This window comes from Strix aluco, chromosome 20, assembly GCF_031877795.1.
Source record: "Strix aluco isolate bStrAlu1 chromosome 20, bStrAlu1.hap1, whole genome shotgun sequence".
NCBI lineage: Eukaryota > Metazoa > Chordata > Aves > Strigiformes > Strigidae > Strix > Strix aluco.
The window spans coordinates 13,974,459-13,989,005 of NC_133950.1; the positions used below are offsets into that span (position 1 = coordinate 13,974,459).

Genomic DNA, 14,547 nt, shown 5'->3' on the forward strand with positions numbered 1-14,547 from the left:
CAGCAGGACAATTTCATATCGAGTATATCTGTTCTTATTAGTCATAGCTAAAATAACATGAGGGAGCCCCAAGAAGCTATATAGATTTGTGACAGATATATTGCTTTATGACTCCCCACTGGCCTGATTTTTGACATATTTTGAAACTTGTTTAGCTGGAAGCATTTTTTAGGATTATTACTATTATTTTACTTAAAGTAACGAGATGCTTTTTTCATTTACATGAGAGAAGTTTGGTATATACATAAAACAGAATAATCTGACTTCAGTGCTATTTTGGCATCTCATTTATTTTTATGTTTTAGTGGAACTAGATGAATTAGGAATAATTATTTGGTGTGTAATATGCAGTGTGGATGTTGTGGCTGTTCTTCTGTGTGTGGTTGTGCAGTTAACTCACATCAGTTTCCATATACTGGGCAGGGCCTGATTTTAGGAAGAAATCTCTAAGGAACACCACAGGCCAGGAGGGAATGGTGCTGTGATTTCAGTAACTGCAAGTGTTTACTGGTAGTCAATGTGGCACTGCAGTTTAAAAAAAACGCAGTTGAAGCATAAAACCATCCCTGACATCTTATGTGCCATTCAGGATCCTGTGACATCTCTGAAACCATCAGCCTTTGTCTTGTCTGGGTTCTAGTCATGAATAGTTGCACTGTGCCTCACTGAATTACCTCGCTGTGTCAAAGGAGTGATCTGCCTGGGCTCTTGGTAGGACTGTGACTGTCAGTCACGTGCCTGGGACCTTATCACAAGACCTTGAGTTAATCATGAGATATATTAAATGAATATGGCTAATAGGGGCAGTAGAGCCCTCTTAATCCGTTCTGGTCTATCTGTGCCTCATGTCCCTCGGATACAGTGATTTTACCACTTGCTAAGCAGCTGCTGCAATGTACCCCAGTGGTGAATGATTCCACTATAGTTCATATGTTGCATTAAATCTGCAAAATACTGTTGAGTTCTCTGGATGACAGTGTGTTATTACATCATGTTGTATTTTTACTTTAATATGTATATACCTACTGGAATGGTGATGTAATTAGCAGTATGGCATGTGACCAGCTCACTGCTTCTCTCCCAGGCTGGATCTGTGGTGAACACAAAAAACTGCATACTCCTAGCAAAAGTCCTTGAAGTTGCTAATTGTTTGGCCCTTGCTGATAGTCCACCTATTTTTGTTCTGTTTTGATGCCTTGTATCTAGGGAGTGGATGCTGGTAAAAATGTCTCTTCTTATACATCAGCTGAAGATGCATTTCCTTATGAGCCTGCAATCTATTTCCTAAATCACTATTTTTGTTTAATTTGCAAAAGACTTAAGGTCTTGTTCCTTGTGAAGTTGTGAGTAAAGCTCCCTCTGACTTTGGTTAGAATGGAATCAACAGGGACAATGGGTGAAATACCACTGCTTGCCTCTCCTTTCATCTAAAGGACTGTGTCTTAATGGGTTGCAAGCTTTCTCAGCTGAAGTCATCTTGCATTTGGAAGGGATTTATGTTTCTATTTCTTGCTGTATGGATTTCTTCTTGGACTTTTTCATGTAGGTTTAAAATACACAGGAAGTGGCTGAACAGTCTGTCCACAGAGATGCCTGCTACACTGAAGTAATTAAACTTGTGCCAGTGTTTCCACTATAAAATGCATTTCTCCAAGTTTTATTACTCAGCTTCAATAGTTTGTTCTTGTAAACAAGATGTAACTCAGACACAAATTGTTTTGAAACGTGTTTTCAATGTCCATTTGCAAATTTTTGAGCTGTAACACAACCGGGGAGAGACCTGAGCAGTCAGCTGACTTCTGGCTTTCATAAATCACAGAGAAATGTTTTAGTTTTCTTAGTGAAATGGTGCAACTTGTACCTAATGAGCCTCACTGCTAGTGGGGATCTTCGGCTTAATGTTTGTTTCTGCTGTGATTGCAGAGAAACATAAAAATGAGAATCATTTCACATGGACTTTCAGCCTTTGCACCTCTCCAAGCGATATAGATACTAGGACATAAAGTGCCTTGTGAGATTCTTTCCCTCTAACATCCTCAAAATCAGTGTTCGATACACGTTTTCCAGTTCAGATTTTGCAGCTGATATTTTCTGCTTTGCAGACAGCGTAACATGTATGTCCAATCAAATTTTCAACTACTTTCTTTGAGCAATCTGCAGAAAGTCGAACAGTCCTCACCCAGGACTAAATGTGCCAAATTCCTAGTCAGTCAAGTGCTTACAAGCAACATGTTCATACTGCTGTGAGAAGCCCTCTCGGCTCTGGGCACTTCAGCAATGAGCTATTTTGCCCAGTTCTCTTTGGCCAGGAGTGAGAGCAGTTCCTGTTTGGCACTGGCTAGACACATCTGTGCTCAGAATTGTAGTGGTAGTCTCCCTGCATCGTTTTTCAAGTACTCTTACCTATGACAAGAAATTACTGTGTACTTTCTCCTTCTTTGCTGAAGAGTTCTCCAACAGTTTGGTTCCTGCCTCTGCACATTCATGCATTCAACTTTTACTGTTACGCGTAGGTTAGAAATTGTATCTAGGCTTAGTTACCTATGGGGTGTGAGACCAGCTGATCAGAAGTTAGACTGATATGATAGATAACATTTCCAGTCCTGCCCACGTGCCATTTACACATGGAGATTTCAGCTTTTCAGTAGTCATTTACATGAAGCATAAAATACAAGCTCTGTGTTTGCATCTGCCACTCAGCAGTTCAGTCTTCAGGTTTTCATTACTCACATGTAAGACAAGGTATTCACCTACAGCACTGGTAATCTGCTGTTCCCCAGGGCTGTATGACACACTTTCACATGAATTTCCCACATTCTGCTCAACACTAGCTCCTCAGAAACTGACTCTGGCTTTGGCTGTAGCAGCAGTAAGTGGATTCCTCCTCTGATGAATGTTCAGTGATCTGTAGATCAAGAATAAAATTGAGGTAAAAGGCAAGTGCAAAACACATTAATGGGAGAAGGAATCAAAGCATGGAGAACTCTAACCTAAGCTTTCAGTGGATGGTAGAAGAGAGGGAGAAGATATTTCAGTCTACTCTATACACACATACATAGCTTTGGTGTAGTTTGCTAATTTGAAGGTTTGTAATCTCTTTTTTGTACTTGTGCTATTTCTACTGTACCCAGTGATTTAAAAAGAAGGAAGTCAGGAACGGCTGTCAATTAGAGCTTGACAAAATGGAAGAATAACTGTTTACGTAAACCAGATCACTGAAAGGATGTAGTTGAAAATATCTGTTAAAAACCAATGACTGTTTTCAGCTGTGTCATATTGGTGTTTCAGATCCTAGCAACCCATGAGCCAGGTGTACTGGCACAGTCGAGGAGATAGTGACCTGTAGCACGGAGTGGGAAAAAAAGGCCCAGGAATGAAGAACTCTGGAGTAGATGGCACCTTCAGAATTGGTGTGTTACACATTGGCTGCGCTTTGAAAGCTGGCACGGGCCTGCCGTAAGTACTTCTGAATGTCTCAATATTACTATAGAGTAAAATACATTACTTATTCTGATACATAGGAATTATTTCCTTTACCTCCTGTAGAGCATGCTATATTAATTCTCTCTTGATAATATTCTTTCTATTGGGGTATTGCCAACACTACCAGGGAAGAGATATGAGTCACCATCTCTGTTTTACAGTTACTCAGTTTTCCTTTCCTTAAGGGTAAATACCAACTTCATAAGAGGAGAAGAAGAAAGTCTAATACAGGCACTTCAAAGTAGAACTATACAAATAATTGAATATGCATTCAAACTAAAAAATGTTCCAAAAAAGCCAACTTCGTTTTTTTTTCTGAGAAACAAAAAGGTGGATTGAAAGGAACACATATTGGTTGTTTCTGTTGTCTGATACCAAATTGAATGTTTCTTTTGTGTTCTTAATTTCTTCTAAAATATTTAAAAGTGTACTTAAATTTTGTCTAAAAACATTAACTAGTATGGAGAAAATCCAGAATATTTCATCTGGAAATTAAATGATTTTCCACCGTGTTCCAATTCTGTGGCCAGTTTGGTCTTCTAATACATGCTGCCATGACGAAAACCTGTCAGAAAAATTTTGTCCCTTTCACCAATTATATGAGCCATGTTTCTCTGGTTGTCGTTGATAAAATTCTTTCATTAAAACTTGATAAAAAAAGGGGGAGAGACATTCTGCAGTTTACTTGAGGACATATTACTCTACATTTTGTCATATCATTCACTCTGGGAGAATAAGGGGGTAGAGCGCGGGGATGAGGAGTCTTGCCCTTTGATATAAATTATTTTATTACTTCCTTCTCCCAGTTTTATTCTGTGTTCTTTCTCCCTCTAACGTGGCCAGGCTTGGCAATAAGCCTAATGTCAGTTCTTCTCTCATAGCTGGAGATGTCTAATGAGGCAGCGCATCCTAGCAGGAGCTGCTTTCCTCCCCTGTACTCCAGTCAATTTTTTCAACGTTGGCAGAATCCAAAATCTGGACAGGTCCATCTTTTGCTCTTGAGGGACATACTTCTCTGGGGGTTTAATTACCAGTGAAAAGATTTGTTGATAAGGAAAGAGGATCTTGGTTTTTCACCTCGGCTGCTGTTTGTATGGAACTTCAGTCTTTGCAGTCTCATTTCTTCTTGCCTTAGCAGCTGCCTCTGTGCCAGCACTACTCTGCCAGCTGCTTTAGTGCTGTGCTGAAAATTCAGAGGAGGCTCCGTTGCATGCACTGCTCAGAACAATTCTTGCACAAAGTTTTCAAGCAAGGATTCCTTTCATCACCCTATCTCCAGGCCCCTTCTAACGCACCGGGATGTAGGTACGGTCAGAGAGGCCCCCTATTGTCAGCACATGCGTGGCAGATTTTTCATCCTTTTGTTACCTCTGCATCTATGTGTAGCCAAAATGTCTCCAACTGTTACTTAGCTTAAGTGCAAATGACACATTAACTCATTTTCCCCTCACAAACAGAAGCAGAAGACAAACTCTTCACCCGACAGGGCTTCTGTCCTTCTAGGCAGGTGTTGGTAGGCAGGTTCCAACACTCAGCAATCTTAAAGGGTGTTTGCTGTACCGACAGGACAGCTGCTTCCTACCGTACAGATCTGGTCTGTCACTATATGTGTGTTTCCTATGGCCAAAAAGGCAGCATTTCCTTATGCCACTACATACTGTAAGCAGGCGCTTCCTACGTGGTGGCATGTGTCCACCTTGCATGCTGTGTAGCATCTTTGTTTCAGAGTACAGTGCGGTGGGGATCCCTTGTGCTGATGCACTAGTGATCTTGTTCAGTCTCATGTTTTGTCATGAACTTGGAGCGCCACGGGACCTAGCCAAAAGTAATTAACTCTGAAAAACAACAACAAAAATAAACCCTTACAAGACTTTATGACAGTAGAGAAGTTAAAAAGACTTGAAGGAGAAAAAACAATTTCAGTAGGTCGAATGTTAAAGACTATGATGCTAATGATAAATATAGCCCAATTAAACTGAGTTGGACAAACTTTTCCAGCAGGTTGTATCCTGCTTTAATAGTTGGGATTTGCTGTCAGCAAACTCCATCTCCTTGAGATTGATATAAATATAGACATAAAATGGCAAGCTTGACAAGTAGCATTTCATACCAGGCACGGTCTTGCTCATTGTATTCTCCAGTCACTCATTGTCCTTTAATACCAAATTGTAAACCCAGCTTTTCAGTCAGTTTCAAACCAAATGTTCTGTATTATACTATAACAACCTCTTGAGTAAAAAAGATTTTGGTTCTTCTGAGCAAAGAATTTGGCCTATGCATAAAACCCCCACACCTCTGGATTTCACTGTCAATTTTAAATATAATTTGTCATGATGGAGATTTCTTCCAGTTTCTGTTGTTTATGGGTGCCATTATAACTTTTTGGAAATTATAAATTATTTTCTTATTTGCAATTAAAAAACCCTCTAGAAGTAAGATCTATGTCAGTAGGGAGTTTAAACCAGCATTAAAGTTCTAGTGAAATTTAAGTATGTGCTTACAAGAATTTGAGTTTTAAGAAGAGGGGACGTCTCCAGCCGTAAGTAGCCATACCTGTTTTAGAACTCTGTAGGGGAAAACTGCCTGGTCTCTGCATTATGGAACACATGGAGAGAAAGTCCTTTGAAGAAATTTAATGAATTCAAAGACCTATGTGAAAATCAGTATTCTAATTATTGTACAAACCAAGAAGAGCTAGTGATCTGTTGAACTTAACCTCTTTTGACTGTGTCTTGGGATCCAGGAACAGTGAAGTAGAGGTGGCTGTATGTCGCTCATGTTTTACACTAACATCTGAAAATGACTTGGTTCATTAAGGAAAAACTTTCAAAGGTAAGCTGAAATTTCCACGCCTCCTGCTGGGTTTAACCACTGTGTGGAGGACTGTGCTGTGTTAATTTCCAAAGTGAATCTTGCAAAGAACAAGAGCTGGAGGAAGTGCTTCTCGATGTGCTTAACCTCCACAGGGACTGGCGCACCTACTGCTAGAGGTTTTACGAAGGGAAGGTCATTCCCTAGCTGCTCATGGCAGGTTTCTACTAGTCTGAACTCATCAGCTGTCTGTCTTGTGTCTGACAGTGTATTCGGGTGCATTATTAATTGTCAAAAGTAGTCTTAATGCTCTCTAATCGTTAGAGGTGAAAGCAAAGCATATTGCATGTCCCAGGAGGTCACATCGTTATTTTCTCAGGAAGACTTTCTTACTCTCATGCGACCACGCTGGTGTATTTAGTGTATTTCAAACAGTTGTAAAAAAGACTGACCGCTGTGGTGCAGACTGAGCAGGGACAGGGAGGCATTAGAAGCCCCTGTTTTGCATTGTGTTGTCTGAGCAGTTCTGAAGCAGGAATAAGATCTAACGTTGCCTTGCCCTGTGGTTTTATGATGCAAGCCTGGAACTTTTTCTTAATACCTAGTGTCTCTGATGGAAGGAAAAAAAATTTTTTTTAAATAAGTTTGTTGCCTTCTATGTGACTGAACAATCCAGTGAAAATGGGTGCTGCTTTCATGTAACTGTGTTTTTCCATTTAAGATTCAACTAAACCAGACTTGGTTATTCCTGTGCAATCAACCCACCTTTCATAATGTTGGAAATAAAAGGGAGAAAGCCCTAGATAGTAGGACACATATGCTGGTCATTTAGGGAGGAAGAAAATTTATCAACTAAGGGAACACAAGATGACCATAATATAACACGTCACATGGTTGAAAGGACAAGCAGATGATATTAGCAGTAGGATATAAGGTCCTTTTCTATGAGAAAGAAAGTAAGTGCCATGAAGATGCACATTATTTGCACTGGAGCTGGATTAGGTGACTAAATTGCCATAGAAGGTTTGACAATGTGAATGCGGCTGAACAGAAGGTCAGGGCATAACCTGGAAACTGCAGAGTAGAGAAAGGTGAGGAAACTGCAAAATCTAGATCTGCCAAGAGGGAACACTTGACATAATTACCATTCCACATGATATTAAATAACTTTAGAGGATGAAGTCTACATTTAATTTACGATTGGGGTACAATCTAGAAGGATTTGGATGTCTCCTGCTATTTTATTTGTTCAGATTGCAGAATTTGTAAGTGTGCGCTTAGAGTGGCCTTTGCCCACAGTTGAAATGACTGCTGGGTTGTTAAAAAATAAATTCAAGGACAAGCAGTTGAATCTTGTTAAAAATGTATGCAACAAAGGGGTATAGCTGTACTGGGATAGCATTTTGACTGCATGGCCTTGATACCTTGTTTATGGTGCTGTAAAGCTTCATTGTAAGAAATGACTCAAATGCTCTTTTTATTTCTCGAATTTATTCTTATATACAGGCTTTGAATGTGAACATTTCCTGAGTGGTAAATTCTGTTTTGCTTTTGTATTGTCTATATCTTCTGTATCCATCTCTTGCCATCTCATAAAATGTTCATTATGTTGCACCCAAGGCAACTGGGCTGAACTTCCATTAGATGATTTAAGCTCAACAACAAAGCACAAGATCCAGTGCACTTGCCTGATCTCATAACTTTAAGCAAACAGTTGTAACCTCTGTGGATCCATAGTGCTCCTCTGACTTTAGAAAGTGCTTTGAGTTTTGTGGATGTAAAACATTATGTAGATGTATTGTTTTATTTATTTTAAAAAAGTAAATATTGATGCTCAGAACTACGCTGGTATTTTAAGAATTAGGCTGTGGTGAATTTAAATTGTAATTTAGCAGTACATATGCCTGAGTTTACAGTTTGTGGTTACTTTGGGATACAGATATAAGAAGAGGCTCTTGAGATAATACCTCCGATGCTGCTGTCGGTGTGTTTCAACCCTGTCCCGTATATTTGTTCGTACTTCTGTTTCATTCTTACCCTCTCTTCGTCTGTGTTGGGAATTAGGGCAGTGAAGTACATTTCCATGTTTCCTATAGTAATTTGCCTAAAATTTTCAACAACAGATGATGATGTCAACTATATTTGGAATAATGAAATAGAGTGGTATGAAGTTCCTAATATGCTTCCATACTTCTTTTTCTTCTTCTGTAGCAATGGTTGGGTTCTCTTTAGAGTATGCCTTCTCCTTTTTGTGTGTATAGGATCATAAGGATATAGAATATAATACAGGTTGGAGGGGACCTCAAGAGGTCTCTAATCCAACCTCCTGTTGAAACAGGGTCAGCTGTAAGGTCAAATTAGATTGCTCAGGGCTTTATCTTGTCTGGTATTGAAAATCTCCAAGGCTGGAGACTGCACAACCTGTTGTGGGATGGTCAGGGGACACTGCATGGGAAAAACTGAAGATTTAAAAGAGAGAGATTGATTTCTTGCAAACTCTGTTGTGGTCTTTCTGTTACAACGGATTTTCTCAAGTTACCCACAAGAGGGAGTTTAAGCCTTTTCTATAGGGAAACAAAAGGTAGTATTAAAACGAACCATCAAGCATTGGTGCCGAAACTGGTTTCTTCAGATAATCCCAGTTAAAAGGGTTTAATGCATCGATATCCATTACCCAGATCTCAGGCTGAGGGAGTCATAGGTGTTTGCATTATTGCTGCACTTTAATCATGGGGGCTTTCAGGAAAAAGCTGTTTTTCTCTGTTGTGTCTCCACGGCATATATTTAGGTGCTCTGTTGTCACTTAATAGTACTTGTTTTTGGTAAACTGTGCATTAAGGATGGCGAGTCTTCCTGCTGTGCAGGCAAGGAGCCTGTGGAACATGAGTGGGTGCCATTCCTTCATCTCTTAGCTCCAGGTTTGCTGTAACCTTTGGTTTGTGTGATAGATAGGTAACTGCATGCCAGGCATCTGCTACATGTCAGCTCAGCACTTACTTTGTCATATGGCTGGTGAAAGGAGTGTTGACATCCTCATCCTCTCCTCTGAAGAGAAATCATATTAACTCCTTCACTGCTGATCTACCGCTGCAACTGCTCTGCTGTTCCTGTTCCACTGAGGCCACCTTAGTTCTACTTTCTCTTGCAAAGATGCAAATTTATCAAAAATGGTTCCTTTGAGGAGTTGTGTGTCTCCACAGAAAAGCAGTAGGATAGAAGTCTTTTTATTTGTAAGGATTCAATTCAAATTAGTAGTGACTGAGATTTTTTCATAAGGTACCTGTTCAGAAAATCCTGAAATAAATATAAACCTCGTGCCAGTCTTTTGAAAAAGGTGGCCATCTCACGAGTTAAATCATCACGATAAGCACTAATACGCCTCAGCAAATTCATCAGAGAGGCCCCAGCCCAGGTGGAGTCTGGAATTTGTGTATTAGCTTCAGAGTATCGTTTCACTGTGTGAAACAAGTTGGTTACACTGAAGAGCTGTGAAAAGCTCTTTCTTCTGACTGTCCCGGTGAAATCTTTCTTCCCTGACATTTTAACTAGAAATGAAATGAAGAGTTAAAGTGCCTGTAGCCATTCCATAGACTCCCTGCTTCTTCCTGCATTTTTACATTTTTCGATACACAAATGCGAAATGCTATCAGCTAAATCAGTCTTGATAAATCTCACTGTGTGTAGCTCTGTAGTCATTCTCTTAGGAAAGGCAGTATGAGAGGAAAGGTCTTCTGGCGAGAGTGTTGATCTGTAAATGCTAAGAAGCCTCACCTAACATTGGTCACTTCTGAAGTTTTACGTTGGAGGCAGATGCATACACCATCTGTTGTTCAGGTGTGGTTTTCATCCTCTGACTAGAGGGAGTTAGTCAGAAGGCATAGCTTAGTCACAAGGAAATACAAGGATGAATATCAGATGGGTCTGTGGCCTTGAACTGACAAGCCAAGTAAATGATGCTGATTGATACTGAAAGGCTCCGCTGTAAGGAAGCCAGAAATGGTCTTGCTCTTCACCCTTTAACTGCAACTGTTCCCCAGTTCTGGAGACATCCAGAACTCAACGTGCTTGGGAAGGTGAAAAACGTAAGGGGAGACTTTGAAAGTTACTCTGAGCAATTGATGATAATAGGGATGTTATTCTCCTTGCTAAAATTATTTATACAGAGAACAAGACAGAGCGCACTTGTCTCAGACCAGGCAGCCTCTCTGGTTCTGAGCTGCAAATTGTCAAAAATAAAATAAAAAAATTAAAGGGCTTTGAATTTTAGTGAATTTGAAAAACCTCTCCTCAGGATGAAAGTAAGGAATAAAGGAAGAAGTCTGTCTCTACTGAACTTCTCTGAAGCACTAGATCCAAAAAGAGACTTGCATTAGTAAAAGCTAACTGCTTTTAATCTATTGTAAGACTGCACTGTTATGAAAAACCTTCTGGCTGAATTATACATTCACTTATGTTTAACCAGAAAATCCATTAGAGGCACAGAGGCCACAGAATAGATCTTAATTTCAGATCGGATAAAAGGAAGCCAAGGCTGAAACACCAAGAATATGTGGCAGAAGCTTAAAAAACTAAGTTAAGGGAATCAAATTAAAGAATTCAAAGAAATATGAAATAATTCAAAAGCCATAAGAAGGCGGTCATGAAGACATTATATTTTTTATGCCAGTGAAGAGAGATGACACATACACTGTTCTGCATTCACTATTTTAAATTATCAAATGTATTCTTTTCAGGTAACAAGCATGATGTTGGGAACACTGCCCAGTGATTAGCTTTGACCTGCAGAAACTTTCCTGATTTCTTTTCCAGAGCACAAATAGTCCTTTCTCGGACACATGAACCCCTGGGGAACACCTCTTCCTATGGGCCTTTCTCCAGTGCACTCTCTCTGGAACTCCTGCAGCATGAAGGGAGATTTGTGTCCTTAAAACTGTGTAGGCTGCACAGTTTGATACAACTAGTAGCTGTATGCTCAGAAACGTCTCCACGACAAACACATACGTTTTCATATGGAGACAAAGACAATTACTTTCAGCTAAGTGCCCTTCCTGCTTAAACAACTCAGTTAGTGTTGATTTAGGGGAATGGTTATTATATATTAAATGCATATTCCTTGAGATCAAAACCATATTCCTCTTGGCTGAAGATGAGTGGGCTTTACTACAGGGTAAATCTCACCGTTGGTACTCCTGTATTTATATGAGGTTCTGCTCTGTGGGAAGCAATTGGGTCCTCCTCTGAAGAAATATGTATTCCATGTGTTTATGCAGGGGATTTGTTGGCATGTTGGAAGGGTATGGCCCACCTGAAACTTTTGCTTCTGTTATATGGTTTCTTTCAACAGCATAATCTTTTATTTTGTCCATCTTCACTTTTTTAATAAAGGCAAATAACTTCCCATATTTATTGGTGATACATATACCCATAAAAATAAATATTCTAAGCAAATTTTAGGAATTCTCAGTTTAAAATACGAGGCATCACTGCCTGTGAGTTTAGAGAAAAGCCAGCACAGATTCTGTGGTAAATCAGTTCATGAGATTTGTCCAAAGCATTCTGTAACCCTGCAGTCAGTGTAACTCAACATCTTTTCTCTTTGTTAAAGAGAATGCTCAAATACATTAGTTAATTCAAGCTGAATAAACTCTGTGGTGTTTTCCTGCCAAATACTATAAAAGGGAATATTGAATTGTTCCTTGGAAAGGTCCCTAGGATCTGTCATGTCTATTCAGTAGTTTTTTACTAAGATGCAGATATGCTCCTGTGTCTTTATGAACCATCAAAATCTGAGGTTTGTTCCATATGACAAAGCAAGAATATGAGCCTGATGCTTCCTCAAATTATAAAACTTCGTTAGAGTGCAATGAATCCAGTGGTGGTGCTTATGAAATGAGAGGTGCTGGAGTTTAGGTTCAGTCAGATGGTGATATATTTCCTGTGTACAGATTTAGTTTTGTGTTGTTTCTCTTTGCATTGCTAGCTTCTCCTTCAGGTTCCTGGTAGGAGCTACTTTGCCAGGAAGGGTGGAATGATGATGAAGGAAACTTTTATTCGATGGTAATGGTGGATGACCCATGATACAATTGTGCTCATTTCTTCATAAGCATACGACATGGAAATGCTCGCCCTCCTTCAGCTGTTGTCTCTGGCAAAAGTAGCATAACATGGGCTGCCAGCTTTTGGAGAAACCTCCTATTGCAGCAGTTCAGAATTCATTACCATTTGAGTTATTAATGATGCTATCACATTAGCTCATTCACATGTCATTGCAAAATTATGCAATGCCCCTACCAGGGAAAGGTGAACCTATGAGAAACTAGGCAGGAGAAAAGAGTCATAGGAAATGCTGAAGGTTTAGAGTGTTGCAACACTAAGTGAAGCAGCACTCCCGTATGCTTCAATACACAGGTCTTGGCATCTGCTATGAAGGTCAGAAAACAGATTACCCAAGCTGTTTTCTCTAGCTAGTTAAAATATGGTGAATGGCTGGAAGATTGGCCAAAGAAACGTTACAGGGCATGCACGAAGGCAAATCTTGGCAGAGGCTGTTACACTGAGGCTGTCAAAACCAATCAAGCAAGAGCAGATTGACACTTCTCTATGCAAAGGGCACCAGAGGAAAAGGAAGTGCGGTGAATACAGGAGGGTGTGCCTGTAACCTCTGCTATACTGTGAAGCCACAAAAGGTGAATATTCACATTTGCCTAACTGATAAGAGACGCTATAATGTAATCTGTGGAACAAATCCATCTTTGCTGGGTGCTCTTCCTTTTGTCCATATTCTGCTCAGCATGAGTAATCAGTCCATCAGAGCACAAAACTTTTCCTCTGAAGCAAAACATCAGAACAATAAACAATAGGTCTTCTTTATATGGTAGTAATGTAGAGGCATTGGCACATATATGGACTCAGAGCTATTCAACTGTTAGAGAGTAGTTACTCTACAATACAGTATATCATTTGTAAGCATAGCTGTAATGAGATTTTACAGATACGATTTCTCCATATTTAATTTATGCTGTGTGTATTCAGATAGTGAAAGATCATCCAGGGAGACCTTTTTGCCATTGGAATAGCAATGCCTTTTCTTTACAGCCTTCTTCCTCTTTGTCCTGTTTTGAAACTTAATGCTATTTTTCTATAACTATGCTATCTTTATATAACCCAGGTAATATTTCACAAGCATTTCAATGGACAATGGTGCTGTCAAGGACTGTGGTGCTGCTTCCCACATTACATTGCTAAGCAACATACAATATAACAGCATGATATCCTCCTGCAGTTGGTAAGAAGTCAAGCTCCAATATTCAGTAAAATTATTCTGATCTACTTTTCCATCACACAAGAATCCACTTGTTTCGGCACATAAAGATTTGTATTAATAGTAACAAACTCATACAAGAGTTAGACATTTATTTTTTTAAATTCCCAAGTGCTAAATACATATACAGTAATATTTTTTTCCTAATTAACCCCAGAGAAGTTGGGCTTTGCCATTTTGCCAGCTGTGTATCTTTCACTGACTCTTGACAAGACTTGCTTTTATCAACATGTCAGTTAAGTAAAATGCTTCAACTTTGAGGCAAGTTTGTTTCCTTACATGCTTAAAATTCCACATGTGCTTGAATACCTTACTGAACATGGGTCAGCTTGAGAGCAGAGACGGGATGTCTAATCTGTGTTCAGAAGCAACCCATATATTTTCATAACATCTGCCTGAAATACAAACTATAATATTTGATGAGGTGAAATCTCAGTTATTTCATTTATTCCAAACTCCTTTATTTAGATCCCAGTTAATTATGAATTTGAAAAATCTGATCTGTAATCCAATTTGTAAATTCACATATGACATTTCATGGAGACCACTTTTGCCAGCTGATCTCATCTCTATAGAAACAGATGCATATTCAGTTCAAATTTTGTTTATATAAATATTTTAAGTAATTCAATAGGATCCTCACTCGAAATGTTAGCCTCCTTTGTAAAGGATAACGTCTCTCTAAAATATTTCAGTAGATCATGAGAGGAGAATTCTGGCTCTTGCAGATGTAATAAAACCTTTCCTGTTAGTTGTTTTTCACTGGCTTTTAAAAGCCATTAATACCAGTCCCACTTATTGTGCCTGAGTATGCAAAACCTTCACATTGTTGCTGTCAAGAACTGTTCCAGCATTTTACTATTAGCATTAGCCACTCTGATAGGGATCAAAGGAGACTTTGTATTATTAATCTTGTATCTTAAAGAGTTGGA

At 39.3% G+C, this 14,547-nt stretch overlaps 1 protein-coding gene across 1 annotated transcript in view; it reads left to right on the forward strand.

The window, feature by feature from the left end:
* The window catches only part of DAB2IP (DAB2 interacting protein), a 243,972-nt gene that overhangs the window by 10,532 nt on the left and 218,893 nt on the right, over nucleotides 1-14,547 (forward strand). The window contains exon 3 of the mRNA XM_074846348.1: nucleotides 3,289-3,456. The gene's annotated coding sequence lies outside the window, so the exon portion shown is untranslated. The remainder of the gene's footprint in view (nucleotides 1-3,288; nucleotides 3,457-14,547) is intronic.